An 8,493-nucleotide genomic window follows, 5' to 3' on the forward strand; every position below is an offset into this window, starting at 1 on the left:
GTATTGGTTTAAGACACTCCCTGCTGGAGATATGTCTGGACGCGTTGCAGTTGATAGGTACATAAGTGCATCTATGAGCTCTCTGTAGGGGATCTCTCGCCATCACCCTTGGACCAATTACTTGATCTTGCAGTTTAACTCCAGCTTCATTTGGTGTAGCCACGGGTTTTCAATCAGACATTCGAAAGCGATATAAAATATCCACAACGCAACCCTTCTGTTTCAAGGTGATACCGGATTCATCTCAGGAAAGCTCAATCCCGAGACAGTACTTATTGTCTCCTAGATCTTTGACCTCAAACGAATTTTGTAGAAATTTGTGGACCTCGTCAATTTCTCTCGAGTTCCGTGACAAAACTAAAATGTCATCAATATAAACTGTATTTAGGAGATCATAACAATCTGAACCCTTCACATATGCGCTTTAATCGCCGGACGTTGGTTTGACGCCAAGCTTTAGTAGTTGCTCGTTCAAGCGTTGATGCCAACAGCGGCCAGCCTGCTTCAAACCATACAGAGCCTTTTTAATATGGCACACACGATCCTTGTTCAGCATTTTCAGCATCCTCTTGGCTTCATCTATGATCTCGGATGTTGCGTTGATTTCCTGTAGGATGAATTCAAGTATTTCTCTGGTACAGTTTGCTAACTCCATAAAGATTTCCTCTTCAACAATTCCATTTATGTATGCAGTTGCTACATCGAATTGTCGAACATACATTCCACTATGAGCAGCGAGCGCAATAGCCATTCGTATTGAGCTGAGTCGTGCTACTGGTGCGAACGTTTCAGTGTAATCTATATCTGGCCTCTAGGAAAAGACCCTGGACACGACTCTAGCCTTCTTTCTTGTGATCTCGCCGTTTGCTCCGGACGTATTCCTAAGGACTACACGACTTCCAATAGTCGTCCTATTTTCTGGGCGGTCAACAAGATCCCATGTATTGTTTATTAGAAAAGAGACAAATCGCCAGCATCCACTCATTTTTCTCTGGACCTAAAATTGCCATCTAAATCGGAACCTCAGCCAGACATACAGAATCAATTTGTCCTCCACAGTGTTCCTGGTCGACGTCTGCCCCGTGTTCCCGAACGAATCATATTTGGTCTTCCTGGAGTATGTCGAGATTGTCGTATTTCTGGTTCTGGTTCATTTCCAAAACCAATAAATTATTCTTCTGAACTACCCGGATGTTTGATGCTTTCTGTACGTTCTGTGTGTCTACGAATTATGTTTACATTGATGAAAGGATCAACCTGCTCAGGCTCTATCCTGGGATGATCTTCATCAAAATGCTCTACATTTGGGCGCTGACTTTGGAAAATATCAGTATCGTATTTTTGCTCTTTTCTGTCTCCTTTCAAAAACTTGACATCACGTGAGATTTCCACCTTCCGTTCCTGTGGTATCCAAATTCCGAAACCTTTGGACTGCTCCGCATATCCTAGGAATATGCCCCTTTTCCCCGAGGGTCGAATTTTACTACGCTCGGGCATCGATTTAGGCCGTAGGTCTCACATCCAACCTTTTTCGAAATTTGAAACATTTGGAACATTTCCAGTCCAGGCTTCGTAAGGAGTTCATCCATCCCAAGGAGTTCGCCCACTCAGTTTACTTGTAGGACATCTGTTCTTACTGTACTTTGCTGTTGCAACAGCCTCTGCGCAGGAAGAAGGAGGAAGTCCGGACTGCATTAATAAATATCTGGCCATCTGGACGAGTGTACGGATTTTCCTTTCTGCTCCTACATTTTGTTCCGTGTTAAGCGGAATCGTCAGGCGTCGTAGGATTCCGCAGCTTTTCAACAGCGCGTCGAATTGGGAATTCACGCACTCCGTACAATTATCAGGCTGCGAAATTTTATCTTCCCGCTTTTCTGTGTTTCAAACGTTTTCTAGAAACTCATCAAAGACTTCATTTTTCTGGCGAAGAAACTTCACTTCGCACCATCCAGTCGCATCGCCGACGAATGTGACGAAGTAACGCGTGTTTCCATTCGAGGAGACCCTCGTAGAGCCACAAATTTCGGAACGAATCAATTCCCCTGGTTCTATTCTCCTATCGGACTTCTTAGGAAAAGGAGTGCGTGTCATCTTTTCCTGGAGACAGATCTCACATTCAAAATCCTCTTCAGTGTCGATGACTTCGATTCCCTCTATCCTTTTATTCTTCACTGCCTCACGTAGTTCCTCTATGTTTAGATGCCCCAATCGAATGTGCCAGTCCATAATAGACCTTTTGCGCGTATCTTCAGCTCGGGCAATTTTTCGCTATCCTTCCGTGTACGACCCATTAACGAAATAAAGTCCGTCTTTTCTATGTGTAACGAATAAGGTACTATCGTTCGCATCTGTAACTCTAGCGGATGTTTTGTCAAACAGTACGCGGTGACCCCTGTCTACGATCTTCCCGACTGAGAGTAGATTAGTACGCAGATCAGGTACGTATAATGTATGGCAAAAGTTGAAACTTTTATAACCACCATCAACGCTCACTGACATTGTCACAACAAATTTTGCACTTATTTTGGTTGTAGAACTGTTCGCTAACTTTAAACTGTCAGAAACATCGAATTCTACTTCTGAAAAATAGTCCAGAGTTTTATACATGTGCGATGTACAGCCGCTGTCGATGCACCACACTGTATCTGCGTCGCGGTCCGTTATGAACTTGCAAGAGTTCAGTTCTGATGTAATATATAGCGAGGTACTTCCTTCGGCCTTGTGAGCATTGTCGTGATCATTTTTACTCGATTTGCGCTCATTCGCCTTATGACCTATCTCTTTACAACGATAACAACGAAGAGATGTGAATCTTCATTTTTGCCCTTGTCGACTTTGCTTGTGGGCTTTCTATAATTCTTGTTCTTATATTTTCGTTCAACAGTCATACAGTCTTGCATCATTTTGTTCTGGTCACTGCTCCTCGCGTCACCTTCTTCGATAATTTTTGTGCGTAATACCTCGGGCTTTGGAAGTTCGTCGCGAGATTCTATCGTGCACCGGAAGTATTCGAAACTGACTGGCAAGCTATACAGAAGTAATATGGATAACAAATCATCGTCGATTACGACGTCCATACCATTGAGCTTGTCCACGGCGTCGGAAAATATCCGCAAATGATCACATACATCCCCATCTTAACTCATTCTTTGAAGCACGATCTGCTTTAATAATGTTACTTTCCACGCTGGCCACTTCGATTGGAAAATCGACCCTAGTTTTAGCCACAGTTCGCGCGAAGTGACACAGTCTTTTACCTATTTCAATTCCCAGAGTTGAATCGCCAAGATGATATCTGACATTGCTTCACTGTCACGTTCTTCCCATTCTGTAATAGCCGCCGCGTTCTCGCTGACCAGTTGAAGCTTAACCTAGTGATGGGAAACGCTCTCGCTCGAGACTCTCGAGACTGACATCGCAGATCTCGAGACTCTCGCGAGAATCTCGAGACCGATCCGCCTGTAGTGGAAGCTGTGCAACGTACCAGCAACTACGGCTGCGAACTTGATAGTATATCATTGGCAGTTATTCCGTTAAATAACGTTCTCATATGAAAACGTGTGAGCCAATACATTTTGTCGAAAGCCTGGAAAGGTACTGCATGTTCAACTATGAACCCCTTAATACCATTAAGGAAAGTGAAAACAGAATGTCGGTGTCTTAAACTGTTCACGACTTATTTGGGGTGGACATCTTAGCCGAATAACCCTGCATAATTTGTGAATAACTGTAGATAGGGTGTACACCTATTTGGATAGTAGAGGCGTGCATTATTCGAACTTGAGACGGCGAAGATGTGCTTTGCTACATATGCAACCACCATTACACATGACTGGAACGTGTAATCTAAAATGCCGCACTTTGCTCCAATTATTCCAAAAAGGTGATGGGCAACGCTTTCGAGACCGATTCTCGTGTGCTGCGAGCTGTGCGACGTCCCAGTAACTACGAGTGTAAGCAGCAGTTCTCATATGGAAACGTGCTGACGATAAATTTTGTCAAAAGCCTAGGAAAGCACTGCATGTTCAACTATGAGCTCCTTAATACACATTAAAGAAAGTGGACAGAATGCCAGTATCTTAAACTATTCACGAGTTATTTCAAGTGGACTTCTTAGCTAAATAACCCGTATAACTGGTTAATAACTGTTATTAGGATGTAAACCTACCTGTATGCCTCACAATCGTTGTCGGCAGGGTAGCTTCTTGTGATTCAGACCGGCCCGGATATGTTCTGTGACGATTCCTCTTCACTCATATTCTGCGTTTGTAAGTGCCGGATCATCCCGGAAGTATTTCTGCCGATGCATTTTACTTCTTTTGTATAAGCAACACAGTGGGCTGTGCTATGTGATATCTCTTAAAAATAACCGACATCCATGACTTACGGTGCATTTCGGACATCGTCATCTAGTTGTCGCGTACAATTAGACAGTTTCACATTGCACCGTCATATATCGAAGCACCTAATTATGACGCGGATACTTTATAACATTGTAAGAAATTATTACCTTCGTCAACAAAATATCGGTAAACACAAGCAGAGGTGTTATGATATTGAATGCGGGGTCTGATAACGACATACACCTACCTCTCGAAAGAACTGGAGCAAATTGAAGCATTTTAGATTACACATTCCACTCATGCTCTAGAAGGTAATTGGGTGTTCTGGTGCAACGTGGAAGGTGACAATGGGTGCCGACGTGTGTGAGCTGCAAACGGAGTTCCAACCAAGTGCTGACAGCGAACATGCGAGAATGTCGTGCGCGGACTGCGAACTTACATCAGTAGGTAAGTTATAATCATCAAAACTCTACTACATTCAAGAGATGATGAAAGCAGCATATGAGATTTTCTAGCCATCACTTCACAATAACATGAGAATGAGTACTCATTAGTAAGAGTCCGCTACAGAGAGACTTTGCACTCTAAGCCAGGATGTGAGCTCCAACCATATCCAGTGTGTGAGCCCCACTCTTAGCCAGGATGTGAGCTCCAACCATATCCAGGGTGTGAGCCCCACTCTTAGGCAGAGTGTAAGCCCCCAATCTTAGACTGTGTGTGAGCCCCACTCTTAGCCAGGATATGAGCTCCAACCATATCCACTGAGTGAGCCCCATTCCTAGCCAGGATATGAGCCCCAAACTCAGCCGGTGTGTGAGCCCCAAACTTAGCCGGTGTGTGAGCCCCACTCTTAGCCAGGATGTGAGCTCACCATATCCAGGGTGTGAGCCCCACTCTTAGCCAGGATAAGAGCTCCAACCATATCCAGTGAGTGAGCCCCATTCCTAGCCAGGGTGTGAGCCCCAAACATAGCCGGTGTGTGAGCCCCAAACTTAGCCGGTGTGTGAGCCCCACTCCTAGCCAGAGTGGTAGCCCCCAAACTTAGCCGGTGTGTGAGCCCCACTCTTAGCCAGGATGTGAGCTCCAACCATATCCAGTGAGTGAGCCCCATTCCTAGCCAGGATATGAGCCCCAAACTCAGCCGGTGTGTGAGCTTCACTGTTAGCCAGGATGTGAGCTCCAACCATATCCAGTGAGTGAGCCCCATTCCTAGTCAAGGTGTGAGCTACAACCAAATCCAAGGTATGAGCCCCATTCTTAGCCAGAATGTAAGCCCCCAAAAGTAGAGGAGCTGTGGGGATAACAAACCATGCCGTCAACATTATTTTGCTGTGTCAGCACCCGAGGTCATTGACCCCTGGGTAATTGACCCCCATGAGGTAGTGACCACGTGATCGTGATGTCACATTGTGTACAAACAAGGCCACGTGCTTAGCCACGTGCTTTTTGACAGCTGCCATCTTGACGGACCTTAACCTTACTTTTGAGGACAACAGAACATCGCTAACCTCAGTGCTATAATCATAACAGGGCCTAACTTCATTGCTGCCACCTTATGCACGTGGTCGCGCGGAATTAGAAATCCACGTGGTTTTTGACAGCTGTTATCTCGACAGGTCTTAACCACGTGGGTGCTGCTTATCTCAGTGTAGATTTCTTGACATGGCCTGACTTTATTGTTGCCACCCTATGCATGTAGGCGCGCAGAATTTGAAATCCACATGCATTGTGGCAGCTGACGTCTTGACAGGCCCTAACCACGTGGGCGCTGCTAACCTCAGTGCGGCGATCTTGACAGGGATTAACCTCACCGTTGCCACCTTATGCACGTAGGTGCGCGGAATCGAAATCCACGTGCTTTTGACAGCTGTCATGTTGATGGACCCTAACCTCACTGTTGAGGACAACAGAACATCGCTAACCTCACTGCTGCCATCTTGACGGGGCGAAACCTCACTGCTACCGTCTTAGCTACGTAGGGAGCGTGGAATTTAAATGATAATGACAGGACTTAGCCACGTTTCCGAACTTTCTTGAACGATCCTAAAGCCAGGGGGCCTAACCACAATGGATTAAGGCAAGCTGCCCTTCTGGACATGTTCTTTTCCAGCATAGTTTTATTGCTAGGTTCCATTCCCGACAAGACCCTTCCCGACATGGTTTTCATGCAAGCTGGCCTTCTCGACATGACACTACCTTCCTAGAAATCATAACTGATGTCGATCTCCCAGTCTAGTTTGCAAATAATACCGGATAAGAGGATATGCTTACGTTATTAAACTGGAAAGCATTGTGTAGCGCTGTCCTCTTGTTCTTGTGTCGCATAAGATTTTTACTTGCACTTTTTCCTTTTCCACTTTTTATTTAAGAAAAGGAGAGGAAAGAGTGGTAGGAGGAGGATGCGGTAAGGAGAAGGTAATACTTTTTCCCTTTTTCAATATTCATATCTTTCCTTTTCGATTGATAAGAGAAGGGCGCGGTAGGAGGAATTAATACTTATTTACCGTTTTGAAATGTTCTAAAAATCATAAACAGATGGAGAAAGGAAGAAGAATAGATATCTGATGATAATCTATTTTAGCGAAATAAAACAATACACCATTTTTGTATTATTTATCATCATCATCATCATCATCATTGACATTATTATTTCAAGTTAATCTGTTATAGTAAAAATACACATTATAGCATTCTTGTATTATTAGTGATTTTGATCATTTTCGAAAATATTTTTGTGAAAATAGATATAATGTTACATTTTGAATGAGTGATTGATATTTTACATCTTGAATATAGAAAAATAACATTTTAAATAAATGATGATGTAATAATATTTTCCCCTTCTTACATCTAATTATTATTCGTACATTATTTACACATGGCATAACAAACAGCTATATGTTGTTGTAGTCCCATGGTACACTGGTAATAGAATCACTATTCCACACACGTTTATCATCAAATGCAATTCATGAACCTTTATTCTGCTCAATTATAAGAACACGATATCTGCGTGACTGTATTCTTTTCCGTGTACATAAAACAGCATTTTTAGGTGATAGTACACTGCGATAGTGTTGAACAAGTAATTGACTAACTACTCTTGAACGTACGCCTTTTGCCTTTTTCACAGTTTGTGAATTTTCAGTCTCATAGGCGTACATTTTTGGTGCTAAACCAATAAAATCTGTCATAATATTCATACCACGTTCATCTTTCATAAGACCAATAACTTTCATATTAAGTGGCTTAATGTAAAATTGAATACATGGTGAAAAGGAAGAAGTGTCGAAGTATTCAGAATGGTTTAGCATTACATTGTAGACGTCTCTATTCCGAATATGATAAATAGAACTCTCTGTATCCATATACAAAAGTGAAAGATCAGAAAACTGCTGCTTTGCAAATCCATAATGAAAATCATACGTTTTTAGTTTCGTAGAATGTAGTATGACCATTCCCAAATAAATTGGCTTCGTATTAACGATCTATGTTTTCATTTCAACAGTAATAAGGTCACGATCAATTACATGATAGGATTTAAAATTCGGTTTTGAGATGTACTTGCGTGCCTCATACCGTCCATCCTATTGATTACTTAAATGAATGTCGCGATGTTTGCGTACATTTGCCATACTTTTTCCATAGATGGAGTTATTCATGAGTTTGAAAAATGTGTTCTCAAATGTTGAAGTACCACTTTGACGATGCTCTGCATTTAAATCCATGTACGGTTTAAGCCATACTTCCTGCTTAAACACGATAATACGGTGAACACACTCTAATTGTAACCCGTATTCTAGACATTGAACAAGACATTGTATGCGAATAACATACCATTTTTTGGAAAACGAATAGCTAGCAGTTTAACATGCTTTGATGTAGTATCAGCAAGAATAACTTTTCAATAAAAAAGGAAGGTCAGAATGGGAATTATGCAGATTAGAAAGGTATGTAAGCGTAACCTCTCACACGAAACCGCGATTAGGATCTTTAGCAGCTAGAAAAACATCAAATGTTCAATTTCAGATTCTGTTAGCCATACGAAATCTTTACATGGTAATGCCTGTGACACTGCCTACCTTACAGATTATTAACATCGAAATACATACGATAAGAATCTTTCTCTGAATCTTAATTCTTGAGG

Source organism: Anabrus simplex, chromosome 5 (assembly GCF_040414725.1).
Source record: "Anabrus simplex isolate iqAnaSimp1 chromosome 5, ASM4041472v1, whole genome shotgun sequence".
Classification (NCBI taxonomy): Eukaryota; Metazoa; Arthropoda; class Insecta; order Orthoptera; family Tettigoniidae; genus Anabrus; species Anabrus simplex.